Source organism: Hylobates moloch, unplaced genomic scaffold, assembly GCF_009828535.3.
Source record: "Hylobates moloch isolate HMO894 unplaced genomic scaffold, HMol_V3 SCAFFOLD_1, whole genome shotgun sequence".
Taxonomy (NCBI): Eukaryota; Metazoa; Chordata; class Mammalia; order Primates; family Hylobatidae; genus Hylobates; species Hylobates moloch.
In genome coordinates, this window is record NW_026652276.1 from 225,828,518 (window position 1) to 225,840,312 (window position 11,795).

The 11,795-nt window shown below is 38.9% G+C and overlaps 1 pseudogene; it reads right to left on the bottom strand.

The window, feature by feature from the left end:
• Positions 1-375: 375 nt before the first annotated feature.
• LOC116809716 (60S ribosomal protein L7-like) lies at positions 376-1,118 on the bottom strand (annotated as a pseudogene).
• Between the last annotated feature and the right edge of the window lie 10,677 nt (positions 1,119-11,795).

Here is an 11,795-nt window from a genome sequence, read left to right on the forward strand (position 1 = left end):
GCAAGTCAATCTAATGACCCATAGGCCTAAGAAGGCCCAGTGTGCCAGAAAGATATCCGGCAGAAATGTAGCTTACATTTTTGATTGTGTAATAAATTAATGAGTCTGCAAATCTGGGGTAAAGTAAGTAAGGAGTTGCCCTTTTAAAAACTGGGATAGACTATCCTCTGTATCTAGGTAGCTGGGACCATGCTTATAGCATGGATGAAAGGACTTGACTAGCCAAGAATCCAAGCCTACAAGTCAGAGAAGTCCTTGGTTCATTCTTGGGTTAGGGAACCTTCTCCAGGTGTAGTTATTTTCAGTTTTTTTGTTATTGTTGTTCAGTTTGAAAGCAGGTACAACTAGCTTAGAAAAATAATCACGGTAGACACCTTAGTTCATTCTTCTAATAAGCCTGTTGATCTGGTCCTCCCTCTTGCCAGCATCTCCTCCTTCTGCAAAATGGATGGCTGTTTTCTTTATTCTGCCTCATGGAGAAGATAATTTGAAGGGCCACAGGAAGTTATTTGCTTCTTTGAAGCATTTTCCAACAGTATAGATCTCATGAATCAGATCCTCCATGCAGATGATGCCATATTTACCAAAGATCGAGCAATCAAAGCATGATCTGTCAAAGCAATTTTCTTCTTACTGATTTTGCCCTAACCAGCCTTGTAGATTAGTTCATTTACTGACTTTAGATTTGGGTTCCCCCATGCAATCAATGGCTCTACAAGCCTCAGCATGTTAATTGAAGCCTTGTTGATCTTCACACAGGTTCCACTGAAGATTTGATGAAGGCGAAGAATCTGCAACACCTTTTGGACCTTTGGGCTCACACCATTGGTACCTCTGATCTTGATGACAAAGGCCGATTTGGGTTCTGCAGGTACATAGAAGTTGCCAGCTTTTCTTGCCATCCTCGCCATTCGAATTTCAGTTCTGTAAATCTGCCTATATTCCTTGTAATAGTGCTTCCTTTTTTCATAGATAAGCTTCCTCCTTGCCTTTCGAAGCATCTTTTGGGCAAACTTCTTTCTCAGGCGCTTGATCTTCAGCTCTGTGAAATTCCTTCACTTTTTCTTAAGGGTTTCTGTCACAGCAGAAACCTCCCTCTTCTCTTCTACACCCTCCATGGTTCCAGTTGAAAAAAGAGGAAGTTCTATTTTCCGGTTTTTAAAGAAATTTTCACATTAGGGAGCATTATAGGAACTCAGAAAGAAGCTTGCATCTACAAAATAGAAAGAATACACATTTGTCTCAGTTGAGGAGAGACTTGTGCGTGTGTTCTGAAATCTTTTCTCTTTGCAATATAACAATCTCTTGGTAAATAATAAATTGCCATTTTCTTTAAAGTGAATTATTTAGGAAATATGGTTTCTCTCAATGATTTTGAAACTGTCTTAAAATAAATTAGTTGCTGTGTGTATAAACAACAGTTCTTTCAGATCATTAGGAAACATTTTAACCAGTTTTGTTGTTAGGGAGAAGAATTACATAAGTTGGTTAGATGCATTAGACAAAAGGGTTTGGTTAAATCCAAGTCTGGGTCACTTTGCATCTCCTTCTAATTTAAATTAGATTTAAATTTCCAAAACACCCAATCAGTTACTTCAGGAGATTAGGTGGAAGAACATGAATGAATCGGCACAAATATATCAATATTCTTCATGAATTAGGGATGCTGTGGTAAAATGTGTGTTTCTATGGAGATGAGAATAACTCTGAGGCCATTGTCATGGTCTTGAATGACTGGGGTTCTAATAATACGGCAACGTTCTGTGCTTATGTATAAACTACTATTCACAGCAACTGGCCCATTGACATTTTTGCAAAGCCATTTTTGACACTCTATTAAAGCTTACATTTGTTTATATATAGAGTGAATATTTTAGTATATTGAGGCCTGTTTTTTTTTAAAAAAAGAAAGTAAGATTTATTTATTCTATGATCAACTATTTTAAAAACAAAGGGATTACAATTAACACTTGAGCCTGGAAGTCTCCTCACATAGCAAATTGCCAAAGAATTCCTTCTTAAGAAGCAACAGAGTTATTACAGATTCCTGTCCCTAGTCTCCTCCCTGTCCATTAGCTCCTGATCTATGGTATGTTTCCTGAATTGTCAGTAAAGTTTCTGCAGAGAAAACTGCCCTCGTTGCTGCTGCATAGTGGAAATAATGCTAGAAGTAGAATCAAGCTGGCTTGCTGCATAATCTCAGCAAAAACACATAGACAGCCTCTCTGGGTTTTTAAGAAAATAAAAAGGCCAAAGATTAGAAAATATATTTTCAAAATATGTATTTAATAAATCACTTGTATTAAGAATATATTAAAAACCCTTATAGCTCAATAATAAGAGGAAAAAATCTCAATTAAAAATGGGCAAAAGATTTGAACACACTTCATCAAAGAACATACACAAATGGCCAACAAACACATAAGGAGATGTTCAACGCCATTGCTAATTACCCAAATTCAAATTAACCTCATAATAAGATATTACCACATACTAGAGTTTAACAGGAGTGATACATAGTACAGAAAATCAGGAGCAATTTGATTCTTGTCTATACCCTGATGGGCTGTTTAAATTGTCTTTTAGAAATTCTATTTTTTCCCAGAAGAATATCTAATTGTCCTTTTGGAAGAGCATCTCCATCTAGTTGTCATCTTAGATTTTCTTAGAACCAAAAAGCATTGCCTAGAGTAAAATGTTTCTACCCTCTCTTTAGGTTCTGATGTATTTTTGTAGCCTGAAGTCCTTCAATATAATTTCTGAAAAAATAGGACATCCCACCCCTAGAAGAATTTGGATAAAATTCTCATTGCAAGCTTTCTCTTAACTCTTTCAGTGAGAGAAAGAAGTCAATGGATTATAACACTGAGGAGATTCTTGGATGACTCCTTTGAGAAGGGAATTAACACAACCCAGAAAATATGTTGAGCATTCAAGTGTAAGTAGAAGATGTCTGTGGTTCCTCTACCATATTATGAATCATAAGTAACCATCAGAAGGCCCATCGCCACCTGCTTGCTTAGGATTTCCAACCCAGGACAGTGCATGGAGAGCCTTGCCTTAGCTTTGAATTTCCAAAACACCCAGGCTCATGGCACAGTATAGTGTATGGGGACAGAGATGATAAGTGTCAAAATTTGTATCTTTCCATATAAGGCTTAGATGGTAGGAAGTTTTTAAGAAGAAAAGCATACCTGGAAAAATTTTATATTCTAAGGGTTAACCTATAGATTAAGTATCTTAAGTTTGTTTTTTCATATCCATCATTATGAAGTACTTAGCTCCAGGAGACCTGTTTGGAAAAACCAGTGAAGTAATCGTAAGGACAATTCTAGGAGCAAAATATTTATCTGCCCCTATTTTTTGATGACTTAGACTCATTAAGGAATTTCAGCACAAATGGACAATGTTCTCAACAAATATTATAAAAAAGATACTGAAAAGGATGGGAGAAGAGAAACAATTGGGGAAATAGGCATTTGTAAGAACATAAAATGTTAAGAAAAGCTAAATACATGAGAGTATTTAATTAATGCTTCCATTCCTGTAAAGTAGGAGAGTTGAGGTCTAATAAGAATGTTAAACATTACAGCTAAAATTTAAAATTTGAGATAAGAGAAATCAAATTGAAAATAAAGGCTAAAACCAAATTCTAAAAAACGTCTGTAAAGAAGCAGTAAAAATTTTAGGCAAAATGACAAAACCCAACGGGATGACAGCCTGAAGCTGTTATTCTAGATGAGATTAAGGATAAGGAAGAATTAAGAGCTAAAAATACGGAAGTAAGAAAAAGCTTAAAGGGGAAAATTGTGAGAAAATTTGAAATATCATAGAAAATAAGTTATTTTGACATATTACCAGAATTATTCTTCAAAATGGAATAATCCTATGATGATTTGTAAAATGGTCATTCTTTAAAAAATTTTACATTGCAGTTACGGAAGGATGATTCACTTGTAGTGGGGTGGGCCACTGGTTAGTGAAAGGCAGGTCAGGGGTGTCAAGGTGCCCCACCCAGTCTGTGCAGATGGGATGGTGGGATCTGGGTAGACCCACGATGAGAACAGAGGGGACAACATGGAGTCTTGTTGGAAAGGCAGACTTTGTGATAGCTCTTTCTTGATTTTATATCTTGGTGGGCCATCAGATTCTGATTTTAATGCAAATACATTCCATTTCTTTAAATATATACACTCTCTTACATATGTATTATAAATAAAAAAGAACTTATTTAGAATAGGTCTGGGCTCACTCATGTTTTTGTATATTACTGTATCCTTTTGGAGCTGTTCTCCAAACTCTAGAGGCACTATTGAGACAGGAGAAATCAATTTCAGACACTATGGGATAACAATTTTCAACTCACTGGGCCAAGAGTTTGCAGATGAGTCACATAGCCTAAAAGAGACACAGACAAACAGAGACACAGGCAGGCTTACTGAGACGTGGGAAGAGAGAGAAGCAGAGAGAGGATGAAGAGTTAGAGAAAAGAAACAATAACATCCTTGATTTGGGCCAAGATTTTGCAACCAACGTCCTGAAGTGCATCTGACGTCTGCAACTGAGATGTCTGTTGCAGCAAAAAAACCCAGAGGCTCCACAGCAATTTTATGTACTGTTGTTATTATGTGTTTTGTTCTCAGTGGCTTCTGGCCCTTAGCAGTGAGCATTTATAATAACAGGGATGGTGATTTGTTGGGAAAAATGGGCAGAAGGGAGAGAAGTAATCCTGGTTTCTCAATGCAAACAAGGAAAAAAAAGGATGGATTTTTCTGGTGGCAGTACCAGTGAATTAGGGTTTTTCAGTTCATCTACAGAACATACTGGAGAAAAGTGACCAACGTCTAAATATTCCACTTGCTTATAGAAATAAAAAAGTGTCAGTCGTTAAAATATACTTTTCTGAAAACTGAATGAGAAGAAATTATGTAACTATCGTACTTGGACAGTTCTATTTAATTAGCAATTAGTACAAGGCAAACATACTTCAAGAAAATTATTTTAAAAGACAGGATTGTGTAGTGCTGTCCATTTCATGAAATTTCTGTTTTCCAAAATAGACAAAATTGTGAAATTTGTGCTGCTGGTGTTCAGCAGCTCTGATCTTTCCTTTATTATTATTATTATTATTATTTTATTTTATTTTATTTGTATTTTTTGAGATGGAGTTTTGCTCTCGTTGCTCATGCTGGACTGCAATGGCATGATCTCGGCTCACTGCAACCTCCGTCTCCTGGGTTCAAGTGATTCTCCTGCCTCAGCCTCCCGAGTAGCTGGGATGACAGGCACGTGCCACCACACCCTGCTAATTTTTGTATTTTTATTAGAGACGGGGTTTCGCCATGTTCGCCAGGCTGGTTACGAACTCCTGACCTCGAGTGATCTGCCTGCCTGGGCCTTCCAAAGTGCTGGGATTACAGGCATGAGCCACGGCACCTGGCCTGATCTTTTCTTTTTTTAGAGCTCCTTTGTGCCCTTCATGCCATTTCGTCCTCCTCCACAATGTGGGAAGGCGCCCAGTGCCCTGGAGAGCCCAGTCCTCCCCCAAATGAGCAATTTGTTATAGGAACCATTTACACTTTCCTATCAAGGAGTGTACAAGTCACTGCCTCAATTCTATATTTTAAGACATATATTTTTCTAAATAAAATATTTGCTTTGGCTAAAGAGCTTTCATTCACCTATGAGCAGCTGAGCAGAGGGAATTTCAGAAGGCAGAGGGTACTTCCATTGCACCTAAAACTCTACCTCTAAAAGAATTGGTTTTGTCAGTGAGGAAGGCCTAAAATGGTAGTTTATTTTCCAAAAGTGAAGCAAACAAACAAAATATCCGAGGATATTATATATGTATGTATGGTACATAGACGTTTGTATATAATACGTATCTCCAGTGAAAAGCTGATCTTTTTGTCCTTTGTCTAGATGGCTTGTACAGAGGCTAAATGGAATGCTATTTGGTTTCTTCAGGTCATAGAAACCTATCATGGGGGAGCTGCAGAGGCAAGAGGCTTAGATGAACTGTCTGACTTTCATATGGCACCAAAGTTTGAGCAGTGTGTTTAATGCCATCACACAGTCTTCTAAATTAAACTGGTGACTGTATCTCAAGTTTGAAATGAGTCTTAGATATCACAGCAGCAAAATGGTGCTTTGAGAGAGGCTCCTGAAGCACTTCATGCTTGGGGAATAGATTTCAAGTCCTCATAGTAGAACCAGATAGGCATTAGACTTGTGCGCGTGTTCCTTCTCCGCAATCCTTCCAGCAGCTTCTGAACTCTCTGCCTTTGCCTGCCATGCAGGAGGGAAGCTGAGAGCCCCTTCCTGCCTGCACTGCCCTGGAGCTCAGGTGGGTTGCAAGGCCCCAGTGAGGTTGAGCAGAGAATGCACAGCTAAAGCATGGTTTACAGAACAGGACAAACTGTATGGCGTACCTATGATGATACATATTCTTGAAGAGAATAATATTCAACCTGTAAATAAAAAACATTGAGAGAATGGAGTTAAAATAATTTTATCATTAGTGAGCATCTTAGTTTGTGGGAGTTCACATAAAATATCTCTGCCTGCGGCATTCTTGCTCAGTTACACTCGCCTCCATCACTCCATGCACACATTAATTTGGCTTCTTATTATATCAAATCAGTGAATCAAGTATTTATCTAAGGCTTGTTACAGGACCAGCACTGTGCTGGGGAGCATGGGAGCACTTTAGGAAATCAGATGATACATTTCCTTGCTAAGGGAATCACAAGCCTGTTGGGGAAGACACCCCTTAGTAGAACCATGCTAGATTTTATTGTGCATATCAGTGTTTGGGAACTTTGTGACATTTCAGTTGTTCTTGAAAGTCTATTTATACAACTGCACATTGCCCTGAAGGGCATGGGAAAATATTTGGGAGGAGAAGGTATATATGATTTTCCCAGGGCCTCTGATTATCTGAGTTAAAGATTACCTGAAAAAATAGCTGCGATGGCTTCCTCTCAAGGCACCTTTTCCCTCTCTGTCAACCAGGCTTTGTGGCTGTATCCATTCTGCAGGGAAAGAAATCCTGGGAACTAGTTCTTCTTTGCTTGCCTACTTGGGATTCCTGAAAAGTGTTGATGCAACTTCTGATCATTATTCGGTGTGGAACTTTCATAAAGATCATATTTTGGGTCTCGCCAATTTTTCATATCTACCCACTTCCTTAGCTTTCATTGCCTTTAAGGCAGTGATTTTCAGAGTGGTGTTTGTAGATCCCTAGGGGTCTTCAAGACCCTTCTGCATGGTCCACAAGGCCCATACTATGAGATATTATTTGATCCTTTCACTCTTGATAGTTATAATATGAGATGTTATTTGATCCTTTCATAATATGAGATGTTATTTGATCCTTTCACTCTTGATAGTTGCACCAGTGGTGCAAAAGTCAATGGTAGGCAAAGTGGCTGGTGCCTTTGCACAAATCAAAACAGTGGTACCAACCTAGAGTTGGGGTCATTATGTTATCAACACCAGGTACTCAGAGTTAAAAAAGTTTTACTTAAGAATGTCCTGATGAAATAGCAAATGTATTCATTTAAAAATTTTTATATTTAATTTTCATGAGTACACAGTAGGCATATGTATTTATGGGGCACATGAGATATTTTGATACAGGCATACAACACATAATAATCACATCAGGGAAAATGGGGATATCCATCACCTCAAACATCCATTATTTGTTTGTGTTTTGAATATTACAATTGTACTTCCTCAGTTATTCTAAAATGGGCAAAATATTATTGCTGACTGTAGTCACCCTGGCATGCTATCGAATACTAGATCTTATTCATTGTATCTAACTATATTTTTAAACCCATTAACCATCTAAATTTTCTATCCCCCCAGCCCCAGCTACCCTTCCCATTCCCTGGCAACCATCATTCTTCTCTCTGTATCCATGAGTTCAATTGTTTTAATTTTTAGCTCCCACAAATAAGTGAAAACATGAGAAGTTTGACATTCTGTGCCTGGATTATTTCACTTAGCATAATGTCCTCAGTTCCATCCATGTTTTGCACATGATAGGGTCTTATTTGTTTTCCATTGCTAACTTGTGTATATGTACCACATTTTCTTTATCCATTCATCTGTCGATGGACGCTAAGGGTGAGTCCAAATCTTGGTTATTGTGAATCATGCTGCAATAAACATAGGAATGCAGATATCTCATCAATATACTGATTTCTTTTGGGTATCTATCTAGCAGTGGGATTGCTGAATCATCTTGCAGTTCTACTTTTAATTTTTGAGGAACCCTCTATACTGTTCTCCATAGTGGTGGTACTAATTTGCATTCCTGCCAACAGTGTATCAGGTTTCCCTTTTCTCCACATCCTCACCAGTATTCATTTTTGCCTCTTTTGGATAAAAGCCATTTTAACTAGGGTGAGGGGAAATCTCATTGTAGTTTTGAATTGCATTTCTCTGATGATCAGTGACGTTGAGTACCTTTTCATGTATCTGCCATTTTTGTGTCTCCTTTTGAGAAATGTCTATTCAAATTTTTTGCCCATTTTCAAATCAAATTATTAGATTTTTTCCTATAAAGATGTTTGAGCTCCTTATCTATTCTGCTTATTAATACCTTGTCTGACGGGTAGTTTGCAAATATTTTCTCCCATTCTGTATATTGTCTTTTCACTTTGTTGTTTCCTTTGCTGTGTGAAGCTTTTTAACTTGATATGATCCCATTTGTCCATATTTGCTTTGGTTGCTTGTGCTTATGTGGTATTACTCAAGAAATTTTTGCCTAGACCAATGGCATGGAGAACTTCCTTATTATTATTATTATTATTATTATTATTATTATTATTGGAGATGGAGTCTCGCTCTGTCACCCAGGCTGGAGTGCAGTGGCATGATCTCGGCTTAATGCAACCTCTGCCTCCTGGGTTCAAGCAGTCCTTCTGCCTCAGCCTCCAGAGTAGCTGAGACTACAGGTGCATGCTACCATGCCTGGTTAATTGATTTTGTATTTTTAGTAGAGAGGGGGTTTCATCATGTTGGCCAGGCTGGTCTTGAACTCCTGACCTCAGGCGATCCACCTACCTCAGCCTTCCAAAGTGTTGGGATTACAGGTATGAGCCATCACGCCCGGCCAATATTTTCTTTTAGTAGTTTCATAGTTTGAGGTCTTAGAGTCTTTAATCCATTTGGATTTGACTTTTGTATATGGTGAGAGATAAGGGTCTAGTTTCATTGTTCTGCATATGGATATCCAGTTTTCCCAGCACCATTTAGTGAAGAGACTATCCTTTTCCCAATATATGTTCTTGGCATTCTTTTCAAATATGAGTTCATGGTAGAAGTATGGATTTATTTCTGGGTTCTGTATTCTGTTTCATTGGTCTATTTTTATGCCAGTGCCATGCTGTTTTGGTTACTATAGCTCTGTGGTATAATTTGAAGTTAGGCAATGCTCTTCCTCCAGTTTTGTTCTTTTTGCTCAGGATAGCTTTGGCTATTCTCGTCCTTTTGTGGTTCCATATAAATTTTAGGATTATTTATTTTTCTGTGAAAAATGTAATTGGTGTTTTGATACAGATTGCACTGAATCTGTAGATTGCTTTGGGTACTATAGATTTTTTTTTTTTTGAGACGGAGCCTTGCTCTGTCACTCAGACTGGAGTGCAGTGGCGCGATCTCGGCTTACTGCAGGCTCCGCCCCCCAGGTTCCTGCCATTCTCCTGCCTCAGCCTCTCCGAGTAGCTGGGACTACAGGCGCCCGCCACCACGCCCGGCTAATTTTTTGTATTTTTAGTAGAGATGGGGTTTCACCGTGGTCTCAATCTCCTGACCTTGTGATCCACCCGCCTCGGCCTCCCAAAGTGCTGGGATTACAAGCGTGAGCCACCGTGCCCGGCCTAGATATTTTAACAATGTTTATTCTTCCAATCAATGAACAAGGAATATCTTTCTATATTTTTGTGTCCTCTTCAATATCTTGCATCAATGTTTTATAGTTTTCATTGTAGAGTTTTTTTTTAAATCTCTTTGGTTAAGATAATTCCTAGATACTTTATTTGTAGCTATTGTAAATGGGATTACTTTCTTGATTTTCAGATTGTTTACTTTTGGCATATATAAATGCTACTGATTTTTGTATGTTGATTTTGTATCCTGCTGCTTTACTGAATTTCTTTATCAGTTCAAACAGGTTTTTTTTTGTGGAGTCTTTAGGTTTTTCCAAATATAAGATCATCACCTGCAAATAATGATAATTTGACTCCTTCTTCTCCAATTTGAATGTCCCTTATTTCTTACTCTCGTCTAATTGCTCTAGTTAGGACTTCCAGTATTATGTTGAATGACAGTGGTGAAAGTGGCCACCCTTGTCATGTTTCAGATTTTAGAGTGAAGTCTTTCTGCTTTCCCCCCTTCAGTATGATACTAGCTGTACATCTGTCATATGTGGCTTTTATTGTGTTGAGTTATGTTCCTTCTATATCCAATTCTGCTGTTGAGACTCTGATACATTCTTCAATCTGTCAATTGAATTTTTAGGTCCAAAATTTCTGTTTGATTCTTTGTAATTATTTCAGTCTCTTTGGTAAATGTATTTGATAGGATTCTGATTTCCTTCTTCATGTTATTTTGGGTTTCTTTGAGCTCAAGACAGCTACTTTGAATTCTGTGCCTGAAAGTTTACAGATTTCTCTCACTCTGGAATTGGTCACTGGTGCCTTATTTAGTTCATTTGGTGAGGTCAGGTTTCCTGGATGACATTGATACTTTTGGGTGTTTGTTGATATCTGGGCATTGAAGAGTTAGGTATTTATTCTAGTCTTTGCGGTCTGGGCATGTTTGTACCTATCCTTCTTGAAAAGGCTTTCCAAGTATTCAAAAGGAATTGAGTGTTGTGATGTAAGTCTTTGCTCACTACAGGCATATCTGCATTATGGGGGAACCCCAAACCCAGAAACACTGTGACTCTTGTAGACTCATAGAGGTGTCACCTTAGTGGTCTTGTGTAAGAACTGGGAGAATTCCCTAGATCACTCAGCAGAGTCTCTTGTGCTTCTCCCTTACTTCCCCCCAAGCAAATAGAGTCTCTCTCTGTGCTGAGCTACCTTGGACTTGGGGGAGGGGTGACGTGAGCACTCCCAGGGACACCACCACTGGGACTATGCTGGGTCACATCTGAAGCCAACACAATACTGGGTCTTGCTTAAGGCCTGTGTCAACTGTTTCCTGGCTACCTCTGATATTTATTCGAGGCTCAAGGGCTCTTTAGTTGGTAGGTGATGAATCCTGCCAGTATTTGGTCTCTATCCCTTCAGGGCAATGGATTTCCTTCTGTCTCGGGGGCAGGTCTAGAAAAGCCCTCCAGGGGCTACGGCTTGGAATCAGCGAATTTAGAAGTCTGTTCAGTGCTTTATTTCACAATGGCTTATCTGGTACCCAAGTTGCAAGACAAAGTCCATTTTATCCTCTCTCCTTTCCTCAAGCAGAAGGACTCTCTCCCCATGGCCATCACAGCTGGGAATTTGCTGGGTGAAACCTGAAGCCAGACAGTATGGGGTCTTGCCCAAGGCCTATGCAACTGCTGCCTGACTGCCACTGATAATTACTCAAGGGCCAAGGACCCTTTAGTGAGCAGGTGGTGAATTCTGCTAGGACAGGGCAGTGAGTTCTCTTTTGACCCAGGGTGGATCTGGAAATCCCTTCCAGGAGCTACGGCCTGGATGGGGCTTCAGGACTCTGCTTGGGTATTTTATTTTATAGTGGCTGAACTGGTATCCAAGTTGCAAGACAAAGATCTCTTT